At 41.7% G+C, this 12,625-nt stretch overlaps 1 long non-coding RNA gene across 1 annotated transcript; it reads right to left on the bottom strand.

Annotated features, from left to right (window-relative positions):
- Positions 1–3,939: 3,939 nt before the first annotated feature.
- Positions 3,940–12,277, bottom strand: LOC128413897 (uncharacterized). The gene is made up of 3 exons (XR_008330512.1): positions 11,582–12,277; positions 6,077–6,298; positions 3,940–4,046 (listed from the first exon to the last, which is right to left on the bottom strand). It is a non-coding gene; the product is annotated as an uncharacterized LOC128413897 (long non-coding RNA).
- Between the last annotated feature and the right edge of the window lie 348 nt (positions 12,278–12,625).

The raw sequence follows: 12,625 nt of genomic DNA, 5'->3' as shown, positions 1-12,625 counted from the left end.
TGAAAGCTGCCCAGAGTGGCTGGGGCATTCCAGTCAGATGGGTGGGTTACAACAACAACAACAGTAGAATAGAACATCAGATAAATATTGGAGGGTATGTGATCCTAGTCTTATCACTTTCAGCAGTCATGATTCCCCCTAAAGAATTCTGGGAGCTGTAGTTTGTTACAGGTGCTGAAAATTTTGGGGAGACCCCATTCCCTTCCCAAAGTTACAATTCCCAGAGTTCTCTGTGAAGAGGGATTAGTTGTTTCAAGCCATGACTGTTGAAAGTGGTATCATAGCACTTTAAATGTGTGGTGTGAATGTGGTCTTAGGCTTGTCCAACAGTAATGCAGTAATGAAAGAGAAGGAGATGTTTAGTTGCAAGAAACGGAGTCAGTAGGAGAGAAGGGCAGCCATCTCTAGATGATCACAGAATTCTTTTGATTTCAGCCATTATTCAATGCTTTTATCACAAGTGGAGAGGTGGTTAGAGAGAGAGACAGAGAATGAGAGAGAGAGAATGAGAGAGAGAGAAGAGAGCACTTGTTTGGTAACTTTAGAATATGAACATCTGCAGAAGATGAAAGGCAAATGTTATGGTAGCACTGGCATCAATTTTAAGGTAATAGCAGGCATGGAATTCTAAGCACTGGAGTTTAACCCCCAAAACAGCAGCAGAAGACAGCTAGAACCATCAACAGTGCATTTAGATTTTTCCATTGTGTATTCGTATTTTACAGTTTTTATGAGAGAAAGTTGAAAGAGTAGTGGGTTTTTAGATATTTTCTGCCATCTAGAGCATTGAAATTGACACTGCATACATATGCAATAAAGATGTTACTTGGGTGGGCAGTTCTCCTCCAAGCAGTCCTGAATTTTATGTTGTGATTGTGACAAGTGCTTCCAAATGAGTTTATTACACCATCAGTGCTGCTTATGCATGCATGTTTTTCACAGCATTGACATGGCATTGTTAGCATCAAAATGCCAGCCTGTATTTTTATTTTTTAAAAACATTTAATCCAGATTCATCCTACAACAGAAAATCCAAAAAGTAAATAACCCATTATACAGCCAATCATTGCTGGTGTGGATTTAGTGCATTTTTCTCTTTTTTATGGGTGGTTTTTCCACATATGTGATGACATTTTGGTCGTTAGTCTTTAATGCCATACATTGACTTCCTGTTCCTGACTTTTGTTCCTGTTGGCCCAAACAATTTGAAGAAGGGACTTCTCATTTGCACTAACATTAACACAACCACATTTTCTATGGCAAAAGTTACAAAACAGTCACTATGCCCATTTTCCAATAGCAATTTATGGTAGCTCTTTGAATGCTTGTAAACAGCGATTCTGCCACATTCTGAGGTAATGGTAAATGACTGCAATGACAAGCAAAACAAACATTTATTTGCTGACTGAGACCCAAATCCCAATCAAGAAACTTTGGTGGTTGCATCCTATTCTAGCCTATCTCTTTGGCAATACTGGTTCAATTGCAACTTTTATCACCATTATAGCATGCCCTCCAACAATTCTCCTCCAACATGAAAGTAGGAACATCCTATTCACTAATAATAATAATAATAATACCCCACCCATCTGACTAGGTTGCCCCAGCCACTCTGGGTGGCTTTCAACATATATAAAAACATAATAAAACGTTAAACATAAAAAACTTCCATATCCAGGGCTGCCTTCAAATGTCTTCTAAAGGTTGCAATTTATTTATCTCCTTGGCTCAGGGGTCACATAACTCCATATCTTCCTACATTTCTCCAATGAAAATAGGAACATCCTAAGGAAAAGCGGGACATTCCAAGATCAAATCAGAAACCAGGATGGTTTCTGTAAATCCAGGACTGTCCCTGTAAAATAAGATACTTGGAGGGGCTGTTATAGTATTTTTAACAATACCAGTAACAGTAAATTTTGTTTTCCTTCTGGCTAAAAGTCCCAAGTCAGAGATCAGCATGGATTGGACTCATGACCTGACTGCAGATTCGGAAGCTAGCTATCTCTGTCACAAAGGAAACAAAGGCATTCAATTAAATATACAAGGAGGATTGCCTTGGTCGACAGCTCTGCATATCATTCAGATCCCACAGAGACAAGTGCAGATGAATGCATCATAACTCCTTGCCAATTCCACAGCCTTTCTAGCACTAATAAAACAGAATGATTCGGCTCCTCCATAATAATATGACAGCAGCAATCACAGATAACAATGGCTGTCAAAGTGAACCATTCACAGTGGGATCAGGTGTTAAACAGGGTTGTGTTATTGCCCCAACTCTATTCATTATTTTCATTGCCATGATCCTACACTTTGTCAAAGGGAAACTCCCACTGGAGTAGAAATCATATATTGAACAGATGGAAAGCTCTTCAAACTGAGCAGGCTGAAAGCAAAGAGCAAGGTTACCGTAACTACCGTCATAGAGCTTCAGTATGCTGATGACAACGTAGTGTGTGCATGCTCAGAGGATGACCTCCAAACCATCCTAAATATCTTTGCAGAAGCTTACGAAAATCTTGGCCTATCGCTCAACATCCAAAAACCCAAAGTGCTGCACCAACAAGCACAAAATAACCCTTCTGCAGAGCCACAAATCCAACTCAATGGTGTAACATTGGAAAATGTTGATCACTTCTCCTACCTGGGCAGTTATCTTTCCAAAAGGGCTGACATTGATGGCAAAATCCAGCATCGCCTGAGCTCTGCAAGTGCGGCTTTCTCCCGATTGAAGTCCAGAGTCTTGAGGACCAGGACATTCACAAGGAAACCAAAATGCTTGTTTACAAAGCTATTGTACTACCAACCTTACTGTATGCTTGTGAAACATGGACCACTGATAAACACCATCTCCAACTCCTCAAAAGATTTCATCAACGCTGTCTCTGAAAAATTGTACACATCACTTGGGAAGACAGGCGAATACCAGTGTACTGGAAGAAGCAAAGATCACCAATGTTGAAGCAATGATTCTTCAACATCAACTTCATTGGACTGGTCATGTTGTACAGATGCCTGATTATCATCTTCCAAAACAACTACTCTATTCTGAACTTTAAAATGGAAAGCGTAATGTTGCTGGTCAACAAAAGAGGTTTAAAGACTGTCTCAAGGCAATTTTTAAAAAAATATAGTATAAACACTATATAAAATACTATAAAAATATAATATAAACAAAATATAGTATAAAAATTGGGAAACACTTGCCTGCGAGCGCTCCAACAACCTTATCAAAGGTGTCATGGGCTTTGATGACACTCAGACTCAGGACACAAGGGAGAAACATGCTAGAAGGAATGCATGCTTGGCAAATCCACACCACTATCAACTCCTGCCTAAAAACCAATGTCCCCACTGTGGAAGGACGTGTGGATCTAGAATTGGCCTCCACAATCACTTACGGACTCATTGTTAAAACCGTGTTTATGGAAAACAATCTTCCTTCCCTACAAGTGATCACCAAAGAAAAAGAAACAGAATAACAGCAAATAACTTTCTAGAGCACTCAACTGAACTATCAAGATTGCTTAAAGATCAGGCATTCCATTTCACTCTGCTCCCCGCACCATTGTCAAACCAAAACATAAACCAAAATTTAAGTCTACCATATAACACTTTATTCTAACGACCACCACCACTACTATTCTAATGACTTCTGAAAAGTTCCTCCCAACATGCCAGGTTTGCAGGTCTGTGGAGTATTTTACATGGGAGATCCCTTTATTTACAATTTCAAATGGTACAGCCCAGGGTCAGACATGGGTCCTTTGCTCATCTGGCTTAGATTCTGGTTCCCCCATATTTCTTCACTTACATTTTATGCATCTAAATTCACATTTTCACTGATTGCAGCTAGAAGTGCTTTCCATCACTACTAAGAACTGAACAAGAAGCAGGGGTGAGTGCTTCTCCAGGTGTAGGCCTGCTCCTCACGAGTGGTAGCAAATTCAGTCCAGAGAACGATCCACTTCAGGGAGCCAGGTCTCCAGCATGATTTGGCTTCTATGCCTCTTTGTGGCTAGCTTGCCCCTCAGGAGAGAACTCTGCCAACAAAAGAACTGATTGGTCCATGGTGAGTGAAAGGAGGTCTGTTCGTTCTTCTATATAGCCCAGGGAAGACTCTTACAGAGCAGCTCTAGAATCTTTGCAGCTGCCAATAATTGTTCTCTGACATCATTATGGCATAATAAAAAGACAATACCACCCAGGGAATCCCACAGTTCCCTCTTCCCTGTCATCAGCTGGTACTGGAGAAGCCTAGACTCGTTGATACTGTAAAATGAAGAGACACAATGACTAAACAGAGATGTTAGTGCTTCCTTCCTCTGGCACAACATGATTTCTGCCATCACAAGCCAAAGTGTGATGGGCTCAGCTCTTGGGTGAACCTGGTATGGGTTGCTTCCTCAACCTTTGGTCAGCATGTAGAGGTACAGGACCTCTGTCTTCACACCACCACAGTCTTACTCATCAAACTAATGGGCCATCAGTTTGCATATAATAAGCATTAGTTCTGACAAAGATCTCATAGCACTCTGAATTACAGAGAAGTAGATATAAGATGAAGAATGCCACTTGTCTTTATGGAAATTTAAGAGAGAGAAAGAAATCCATCCATCATGAGACAATGTTGATAACTATAATTGCACATATGACCCATGAGCTGAACTAATGAAGAACAGTCCTTTGAGTAATGTCTTCAGCTTCATGGAAGCCATTTGTTATTTAATAGAGAATCAATCCCGATGACTGGCAAAATGGGTCCTCACTTTTTTTGGCTCAAGATTTTGATGAAGGAGTTATTAATGTGTTTGTGATGAGCTCCATTTTTTAAATTCTGCTGTCACTCATGTGCCGGACATAAAGTGCTGAGATTATCTATCGGTACAAAACTTTTAATATTCTTATATCAATAAATTTATTCAGACAAAAATCTGAACTGAGCCAGAATAAATAGACTCTGGGTGTGCCATTAGGGACCTTTCTATATGCACAGAGTGGCATGTACGGTCAAGACATTCAGCTATATGTGCAGAGGTCAGGGCAACAGGCATAATTGGGCAACAGGCCCACAGTTATGACTCACAAAGTGGGCTTTTTATTTGGAGTTCTAAGGCCATGCAGTGTAGAAGTCAGTTGGCCTGTCAGACATGGGCCCACCATTTGCTGGTGCTTCAGCACACTTCAACCAGTGTGATCAACAGAGTGTCCCAACAGAACATCAGTTTTACAGCTTTCCAGTAGTCAGGCTTCTCCAGAGTTCCAAGTTAAGAAAACTCCTTCCCCACTCAGTTGAGATTAAAGTATAAAGTGTTTGTTCTTGTCTCAAGACACAAGACAGATCTAAACACACTAACTTCAATAATAAATTTCTTCTGATCCAAGGGTGCCAACTTGAATAAAATATTTAGGGGGGGGACAGGTAAGCCCCATCCCGCATAATGGAGCTGGTGGTTCTGGAGAGGCCAGCGACTCCAGGGTGCCTTGCCATGCGGTGCCCCGGCTGATGTGCTCCACTTGTGGCAGCACCACCCGTCCTCCTCAGGAAGAGGCAGAAGATGTGCACAGTGACACTAATCATCTCCTTTCTGACACTGTAATATACTGCCATATCACAAAGTTTAGTTGGCAATACAGTGGTACCTCGGGTTAAGAACTTAATTAATTCTGGAGGTCCGGTTCTTAACTTGAAACTGTTCTTAACCTGAGGTACCACTTTAGCTAATGGGGCCTCCCACTGCCGCGCCACCGCGCAATTTCTGTTCTTATCCTGAAGCAAAGTTCTTAACCCGAGGTACTATTTCTGGGTTAGCCTGTAACCTGAAGCGTCTGTAACCCGAGGTACCACGATATATTATGATGTTGGAAAGCAGATATCGCCCAGCCCTATTAGTGACATTAGTAGCCCCACCTGTGCCAAACGGCAACTGCAGACTTGCAAAATGCTGAGGCGTAATTTGCTGCCACTTCTTGGTATTTACAAGTGGGTGCTCCTCTCCTCCATCACCCAGCCACCATCACCATTGATTTGTGGTACCTGCGGCACCTGCCCTCTTTAGCTCCCTGAACTAACCTGTACTGTTTATCTATATCTACTTGCCTTGACAGGTCTCTTCTGAGTATTCCTTTCCCAAGCCTGTTGTTGTTGTTTGCTTTGAATCCTGCTCAACCCTGTCTGATCTGAGTTTGCCTGGTGATAATGCTCCCCAAATGTCATCTTTCTTCAGATGATGCTAATCGAGTTTGCCTTCAAAGGATGTGCCGATATTGCTCCCCTGGTGCAAAGCTGCCATATCTGTTTGGAAGATGGCAAGGAATAAATATTAGAGTCATTAAAAGGCTCCGCTATGCCCGACTCTATTTTCTAAAGGGTATGCTGAAGCTGTTACTTGGCAATCTGCCAAGAATGAGCTGAAATCTGCCTCTAACATAAATGTCCTCATGGGTTTCCACTGAAACACCGTAAAAGCAAAATAATAATCTCTCTGTGAATTCCTGTCTATGCTGCTGCTACTCAACACCCTCTTAGTAGGCCCAGATCCACCAAAACAATCAGGAGTTGGCAATCTAAGGCCCGCCAGATGTTGTTGGACTACAACTCCCATCATGTTTGGGGCAGATGAGAGTTGGAGTCCAGCAACACCTAGATAACTTCTGCTTGCTTGTCCCAGATCTAGATAAGTCTAATAGGGACTATTCATGGACACTAAGTGAAGTATGTGGTGATGTTAGCGATTGTTGTTGTTTTTGCAGAATTAGCATTATTTGTGGATTATATTTTATCCCCTTTCGGTTCTAAATTTTGCATCCCATTTTACAGAAGAGAGGATATGGTAGGTTAAAACAGCTCTGCAGAAGTGGCAGGGAACTGACGATACAAGATAAATTAGATAATGAATCTTTGTGAATTTATCAAGGTGCCTTATACTGAAACAGACTGCTGGTCCCATCTATCCCAGATTGTTTGTTCTGACTGGCAGAGGATGTCAGGCAAGGTCCCAGACCTGCAGCCCACAGATTCATTCAAGTACAAAGCACATGCCAGGAGTAAGCAACACGGTGACCTCTGGGGATGTTGTGGGACTGCAACTCCCATCAGCCCCAGAAACTATAGCTGTCAAGGACAATGAAAATCAGAGTCCAGGAGCCTCTGGAGGGCTTCCCCTGTACTGTATTGCTGATATGAGTCCTCCCTAGCTATTTATGTAGTCTATTTTCTTTATTTCTTTGCTTACTTTCCCCCCAAACATACTCAGCATTCTAACCTACATCCCAGTTGCTACTTTTGACAATATTAGATAGCCGTCTAGTCTCTGCCCAAGTTGTCTGCCACAGGAAAGCCTACCATTCCTCTAAGCAATTGGTTCCATTGTGAAGGTGGTCTTAATAAGTTTCTCCTAATGCTCAGCCATTAAATCTAATCCTTCTCCCTGAGACAGCAGAGAATAGTTTCCCCCTTTTCTATGCTATAGGTCAGGGCTGCCCAACTTTCAAGAGACTGCAATCTACAACCACTATTAAAAAACTGGCAGCAGTGATCTACCCATTGGATTGAACAGAGTTGTTGAGCTTTTTTTTGGGAAAGCTTCATAATTCTTTTTTTTGGGGGGGAAGGACCCCGCGATCGACCGGTAGATCGTGATTGACCTGTTGGACAGCCCTGCTATGGGTATTTGAAGAGTACTTTCATTCCTTCTCCCCTCAGTCTTCTCCAGCCTTAACCTTTCCTCAAAAGACTTATTTTTAAAAAATTGTTCTTGAGGTGCCACACCCGTTACTAGATACAGTCTTCCAGATGAGGTCTCACAAGCGCAGAATTAAGTGGGTTTTTGACTTCATGTGGAAACCATAGTTCTAGTAACACAACCTAAAATTGTATTAGACTTTATTGTAGCAGCATCACACTGCAAACTCATGTTTCAGGTTGTGTGCAAGTACAGCCCTAACATCCTTTTCACATGTACTACTGCCAATTAAAACAAAAAAAATTTTTCCTTCCAGTAGCACCTTAAAGACCAACTAAGTTAGTTCTTGGTATGAGCTTTCGTGTGCATGCACGCTTCTTCAGATATCTGAAAAAAAAAATTTTGTTTTGACTATGGCAGACCAACACGGCTACCTATCTGTTACTGCCAATTAATGTGTCTTCATCTTGCGACCTTGTTTATTATCCTCCATTCTGCCCTTCCTAGGTGTGTACTGGGATATCAGAGGTCCAAAAGAAAGCTAATGCTCCATTTTCTAGGTTAAGTGAAGTCTTTTTGTTCCTTCAGTGTGCTCCTCAGAGAACTTATGAAAACTCTCTGGTTTTATTTAAGGAATTGACTGATTAACGATCCAAAATCCTCCTGCATTAGTTTTCAAACAGTGTTCCATGGACCCTCAGGGTTCTGGTGTAACCTTTTAAGGGTTCTTCAATGAGAAGATCAGGACCAGCAAATGGACTTCCCTTACATAACAGCTTGATAATCAGTACTCCCATTTAACCCTGGCTAATGTATTTTTTTGTTCTGGGTGTCCATTACCTCAAGTTACAATTTCCTTTTGATTCTCCTGATAGATGCCAATGATTTGTTTTGTTTTGTTTTGTTATGGCCAGGATCCAAAGGATCATGCTCCTTTCTCCACATGGGCAACAGTTCAGGGCTTTCAGGGGGACAGGGAGAGACTCAAGACACTCCTGAAAACAGAACCTTTCAGAGTGCCATTGATGTAGCACAAGAGGCTGCAGCTGGTAAGGGAAAATTCGTTAACCCCTACGCTTGTATGGAAGTGATTTCCACTCCATGCATGGATCTTTGGACTTCAGCCTATGCATCTCTCACCTCATCCTATGCTCAGTATGGCTTACATAACACAATGTGGTCAAATGTCAAGGCATTTAGTATTAAGTCTACTCCATTTAACACAGTATTGAGGACCCATTTAGTAGATAGCATGTCTGACTTGGGCAAGGGAGATCCAGATTTAAAATCTCACTCAGCTATGAAGTTCACTAAGTGACTTTGGGCTGCCATGATACTTTAGCCTCCTCCCATGTCAAGGAATTGTTTTGAAGACAAAAGGGAGCAGGGACCGCGAGTGTCACCAGTGGCTCCTTGGAGAAAGGGAATGGAATAAATAAATAACACATTTCCTTAGCAACTCTAAATGACTGCACTCACACCAAATTCTGAAAGGTACCTCCCCCGCATTTTAATTATTTAGCTTAGTATTTAGCAATGCGATCAAGTACTGCTTTAATCAAAGTTATAGAACTGTCTCAAACAGTTGATCACAGCTGTCAATTTCCTGTCAAATTTGGAATGGGATTCCATTCTCCTAAGGAACCAACAACCAATTTACAACGCAGAACAGAACAGCTTAATCAATTACACAAGTAATTAGCTTCATTGCATTTTTTTATGTTATGATATACCAATTTTCATGCTTCCTGGATTCATCTATTTCAGGATTCCAATTTGTAAGTTCTACAAACTTGATTAACTACAAAATGCTTGGCTTCATAGTGGTACATTATTGTAAATAAAAGGTGGTTTGCTCACTTGGGAAGCAATTTTAAAATGATAAGTACTTGATGATGTATGGCCTATAAGCTGCTGAAAGATAATTGCATATAGTCAGCTGTTTGTAAATTCAACATTATTTAATTACATGTAATTAGATTCTTTGTAAATGTAACATTGATAGTTGAATGTTGTCCTATTAAACTGATTGAAAGCACCTGCAATGTATAATTAGCTTTTCCAACACCAAACTTTTACATACATAGATACATACATATCCACACACACAAAAATCCATGCCAATTATATTATTACCTTCCTAGCTGATTGCTAATATGTTTGATAATTTAAAAGTACATTTATAAGTATGTATATGAACTACATTCATGAAAGGAGAGGCAATGATGAACTGGAATGTATACGTAGGGGAAGAGTTGCTCTTTTTAAATTGGCCTGGAGGTTTCCAAGAGCAGTGCCTTCGATGGACCAGCACCATCAAGCTTTGGTACTTTATTATTGGTGGCCACGCCAATCTTGGAGCTTCCTTTTAGAAGTCAGAAACAGCACATGACCTGTCTAACTGAACAAGTACTCAATGATCAGGGAGTCTAGAGGGTTATATTTTGGCTCATGTAGTTCAGCACGCTGTTTCCACAGTGGCTATCCCAACACCTCTGAGAAAACTTCCAAGCAGCACACAAGGGCAATATCCATCTGCTGCTAGTATCCTCAGCAACATGTATGCCACATCTGAACCTGCAGATAGTGTGTGGGTATGTCTTATGTTTTGTGCTTGGGTTGGGGGAAGTGACCTCTGTTGGTGTCAGAATGTAACAGTCAAAGTTCAAGGCCTTGTGCTGTGACAGGTTGTGAAAGGGAGATCATGTAATCACAGAATTATAGAGTTGGAAGGGACCGAAAGAGAAACATCAAGCCAAAATTCCTACAATGCAAGAATCACAACTAAAGAATCCATGACAGATGGTCATCCAACCTCTGCTTAGGAACCTCCAATATGGAGGGTCTACCACCTTCCAAGGGAGTCCATTCCCCTGGGAAACAGCTCTTACCGTCAGAAAGTTCTTTTTGAAGTTGGAATCTCCTTTCTCATACCGTATTTTTTGCTCTATAAGACTCACTTTTTCCCTCCTAAAAAGTAAGGGGAAATGTGTGTGCGTCTTATGGAGCGAATGCAGGCTGCGCAGCTATCCCAGAAGCCAGAACAGCAAGAGGGATTGCTGCTTTCACTGCATAGCGATCCCTCTTGCTGTTCTGGCTTCTGAGATTCAGAATATTTTTTTTCTTGTTTTCCTCCTCCAAAAACTAGGTGCGTCTTGTGGTCTGGTGCGTCTTATAGAGCGAAAAATACAGTAATTTGAATCCATTGGCACGAAGCAGCAGGAAACAAGCTTTCCATCTTCCATGTAAAAGGACCCCTGGATGGTTAAGTCCAGTCAAAGGCGACTATGGGGTTGCGGCACTCATCTCGCTTTCAGGCTGAGGGAGCCAGCATTTGTCCACAGACAGCTTTCTGGGTCATGTGGCCAGCATGAAACTAGGGACATCCTACCATACCCCTCCAACTTTTCTCCAATAAAAATAGGGACATCCTAGGGAAAAGCAGGACATTCTGGGATGAAATCAGAAACCGGGACAGCTTCTCTATATCACGGATGTCCCTGGAAAATAGGGACACTTGGAGGGGCTGCTGTACCAGCACTGCATTGCTGGCTTTGGAGCGGATTCCCTGAAAGAGCTTGCAAGATCTTACCCAAATCTCATGAGATCTTTTGCTCTCTTTGATATCTTGCAAGACTTTGATGAAATCCTGCAAGATCTTGCAGGAAATCAGCAGGAAATCAGCACCTACACTGGCACCGCTTCTCTGGCAGAGGTGGGGGCACGAAAAGAGGCACTCATGAGGGTGCTCTTGTAAGAAAAACACTGGAACCTAATTTGAATAGTAGACTGCTTAGTATCTAGTGGGACATTCAGTTTGCTGAATGTGCCAACCCTGACCAAGTGTAAATGTAAATTAATGTAAATTTTAATCGCAACAAATGTAAACTCACCAAAGATGCAGTTTTGCCTGCACAAGGTTTTGAAAATAATGGAATCTCTGTGCTGGATACCAGTCAAGAAAGAGTGAATATGGTCAAGAAGAATTCAAATGCAACCTGTGTTCATCTGTGGCACAAAAGGCTTGGACATAGAGACTTCAGGATTATAGCAGACCTGCCAAAGAAAGGTTTGGTGAGAGTAATGGAAATTAAACCTTGTAAAGTTGACCTGAATAGTGGGGAAGGGAACAAGACCTTCTATCTCGAAGCAAAACCAGGAAAAAAATGCTGAATGTTTATATAAGAAAGTTTTGACAATTTACATGCTAAATTAATATTAATTCAAATTAGGCACATTGAGAAGGGGATTGTAAGAAAAACATTAGGGCCTAATTTGAATAGTAGAGTGCTTGGTATCTGGTGGGCGGGGCTTGTGTGCTTTGCTCTGGAATCAGCCCCTCCCTTCAGTGTGTGTTCAGTTCTGTTCAGTTAGTTAAGAATGTCCATTAAGAGGGACCAACTGTCTCTTCTTGTTTCTTGCTTCAGACTTGCCTCCTGTTGCTGTACAGTGGTACCTCTGGTTACGAACTTAATTCGTTCCAGGGGTCTGTTCTTAACCTGAAACCGTTCTTAACCTGGTACCACTTTAGCTAATGGAGCCTCCTGCTGCCTCTGCACAGCGATTTCTATTCTCATCCTAAGGTAAAGTTCTTAGGATGCCTTCCAATAGTCCAAGCATGGCCAAACTTGGCCCTCCAGCTGTTTGGGGACTACAATTCCCATCATCCCTGACCACTGGTCCTGTTAGCTAGGGATGATGGGAGTTGTAGTCCCCAAACAATAGTCCATGCCCTAGCCATCCCTGGTTTAGTGTTTCTGATAAAGATCAATGCTAAGGAAAATGGATAATAATGGGATTTCACCCAAAAAGATATGCAGGCCCTACAAACGTGTGTAGACCATGCAATACCAAGGAGGGTTGGCTGTGTTCTTGGGCCTTAAGTATCTGCAGCAACGTGTATTTGAGATGGGAAAGCAACACTGCAAGAATTCAAA

Source organism: Podarcis raffonei, chromosome 5 (genome assembly GCF_027172205.1).
Source record: "Podarcis raffonei isolate rPodRaf1 chromosome 5, rPodRaf1.pri, whole genome shotgun sequence".
In the NCBI taxonomy this organism is placed as follows: Eukaryota; Metazoa; Chordata; class Lepidosauria; order Squamata; family Lacertidae; genus Podarcis; species Podarcis raffonei.
Note: the sequence above shows the minus strand (reverse complement) of the source record. Positions and strands in the feature narration are given on the sequence as shown.